Source organism: Dipodomys merriami, unplaced genomic scaffold (genome assembly GCF_024711535.1).
Source record: "Dipodomys merriami isolate MVZ:Mamm:240054 unplaced genomic scaffold, mDipMer1.0.p SCAF_387, whole genome shotgun sequence".
Taxonomy (NCBI): domain Eukaryota; kingdom Metazoa; phylum Chordata; class Mammalia; order Rodentia; family Heteromyidae; genus Dipodomys; species Dipodomys merriami.
In genome coordinates, this window is record NW_027205459.1 from 1,003,899 (window position 1) to 1,006,658 (window position 2,760).

Genomic DNA, 2,760 nt, shown 5'->3' on the forward strand with positions numbered 1-2,760 from the left:
GAAAGCAATTGTTCCCGTGAAGTTTAACATTTCTACCATGCAGACAGTGTGTCCCCTTAGTTCCCAAACATGAAGAATTTAAAGCCCAAGTTGTTTTTTATATTATTATCTTTTTGTTATTTCATATTTCAGCATCTGTCATTTTTAATTTGAGCTCATTTATTTATGATAGTGAACTGAAAAAAAACATGACCCTAAGTAGTTTCTCTTGTTTATTAAGCCCACATTCTTATTTCTTAGTTCTTATGTTATCCAAGCCCTTAGCTATTTACCTGCATTTATTTCTTGCTTTCTCTTCTTGCCTCAACAATATGCTTTTGTATATATGGTTTACTAAGAATGGGAAGTCACAATGCAAAGATACAACTCTGAAAGGTATTGTATAAAACTAACATAGAACACAGTGCCAGTGGCTCATGCCTGTAATCCCAGCTTCTTAAGAGGCTGAGATATGAGGATCAAATTTTGAAGCCATCCCAGGCAAGAAAGTCCATGAGATTCTTATCTTCAATTAACCAGGGAAAAAAAGCCAAAAGTATGGCTTTCTCTGTGAGCCACATATCTGTGGCTCAACTAGTAGAGCTATAGCCTGTAGAAAACAAAAACAAAAACAAAAAAAGCTCAGGACAGCACCCAGATCCTGAGATCAAGCTCCAGGACAGGCACACACACCAAAAAGCAATGATGAGATAGAAATCCTTTCTAGTACTGTTAAATAAAGTAAATGATATGGGGATAATTGTTATTAAAATCAATTAGTTTACTGTGTTAATTTCTCACACTATAACAACAGCTCTAGTTTCTAACTTAAATTTAATTGTCTTTGAGACAGGATCTCAATTTCTATGTAGACCAGGCTGGGCTTGAACTCTCAAATCCTTTTCCTTAGCCTTTCAAGTACGGGGATGACAGGCATACACCACTAAGCTTAGGAATATATACTACCTCTTTACTTGGTACCTATATAAAGGCTGTTGGTTATTCTGATTGCAAATATTCACATGCTAAAAATGTAAAATGTCTCCAGGTTGCTCCTGCCTGTAATCCTAACTATTCAGGAGGATGAGACCTGATGATCATGGTTTGAAGCCAGTTGGGGCAGGAAAACTCATGAGACTCTTATGTCCAATTAAACATCTAAAAATCAGAAGTGGAGCTGTGGCTTAACATGGTAGAGCACTAACCTTGGGTAGCACCCATGCCTTGAGTTCAATCCCCATGACTGACAAAAAAAAAACAAAAAACAAAAACACTGTCAAAAGAAAGCAATGTTTCATAATCAGAGACAAAAATGATCTATACATGTAACAAAAAGCACAAGTAAGCGTGCTGGCTTCAGCAGCATATATTCCAAAGCTGGAACAGTGCCGAGAAGATTAGCATTGCCCATGAGCAAAGATAACATACAAATCATGAATGTTCCTCTCATTAAATAAGGAGCAAGAACAATGAGCATCTCTGTACAATGTAGTTAGAATGGGACTAGCTTCCTTCCTCATATCCATTCTGAAATCCCAAGCATCTTTGGATTCCAGCTCTGCATTCTGGATCTGCATCAGTCTTAGTCACTGATATGGGTGTCACTGATATGATTTATTGAGGATGCCTGACATGTCCGCCACATCCAGGAAAGTACCAGCACAAGTCAAAGATCATTTGGAACAATCTGGAGGAAAGCTAAAGACTTGGATAGCATTTTCCACCTGAGGAAATCTGCTATTTAGCAAACAGTTAAGGTTTTTATGTTTCTCAGTACAGTACAATAGAGATCTTGTTTGAGTTCATTGAATTCTCCACCTCTGAAGTTGCAAGTGCACTTTTTTGCATGTAGGGCTACCAGGGGCATGCCAGAAAAATAATTGAAAGGTGAAAATCATGAACTAATGCCTGGCACTAGTGGCTCATGCCTGTAATCCTAGCTATTCAGGATGTTGAGATCTGAGGATCTCAGTTAGAAGCTAGCCTGACAAATCCAAGAGAGTCTTATCACCAATAACCAGCAAACAGCTTAAAGTGGAAATACGAGCCTGGAGGGAAAAAGCTAAGCAAAGCCAGGCACCAGTGGCTCATGCCTGAATTGCTAACTACTCTGAGGATTGTGGGTAGAGCCAACTGGAGCAGTTAAGCCCATAAGATTCATTAATGACCAAAAAGCCAGAAGTGGAGGTGTAGCTCAAATGGTAGAGCTTAAGCCTTAAGGGGAAAAAACAAAACAAAACAAAACAAAATGCTCAGAGACAGCAGCTAGGCCTTGTGTTCAAACCCCAAGACCAGCACACCAAATGCACATGTATGTGTGTGCACACACGCTAAGCAAGAGTGTGAGATCCTTGATTTCAAGCCCCAGTACCAGCATGAAAAAAAAAAAAATCATGAGCTAAGGATACCTTAGAATTCATGTTAATTAAATTATTTTTAAAATATTTTTTCATTACCAAAGCACAGACTGTAAACAGTGGCTTTAAGTCCAAGTCTTTAGGTGAAAGGACAGACCCAGTCAAACAGCTCTACCAGGAAGGATATCTGCAAATAAGATGATTATTTTACAGACACTTACAGATTCCAGAGCACACATATTGACTGTATTTTCTGGCTGTGTACATAGGCCAGTAGAGCTGTGTACACTTATTTGCTCAATCCGCAGTGAGCAAAAGATGTACATGGGGGCTGGGAAGTTGGCTCAGTGGTAGAGCGCTTGCCTTGCATGCCTGAGGCCCTGGGTTCGATTCCCCAGCACCATATAAGCAAAAAGAAAAAAGC

General features: G+C 39.2%; 1 non-coding gene across 1 annotated transcript; it reads left to right on the forward strand.

Annotated features, from left to right (window-relative positions):
* Nucleotides 1–1,326: 1,326 nt before the first annotated feature.
* On the forward strand, nt 1,327–1,433 carry LOC138805118 (U6 spliceosomal RNA). Its single transcript, XR_011365446.1, has one exon. It is a non-coding gene; the product is annotated as a U6 spliceosomal RNA (small nuclear RNA).
* The last annotated feature ends 1,327 nt before the right edge of the window (nt 1,434–2,760 follow it).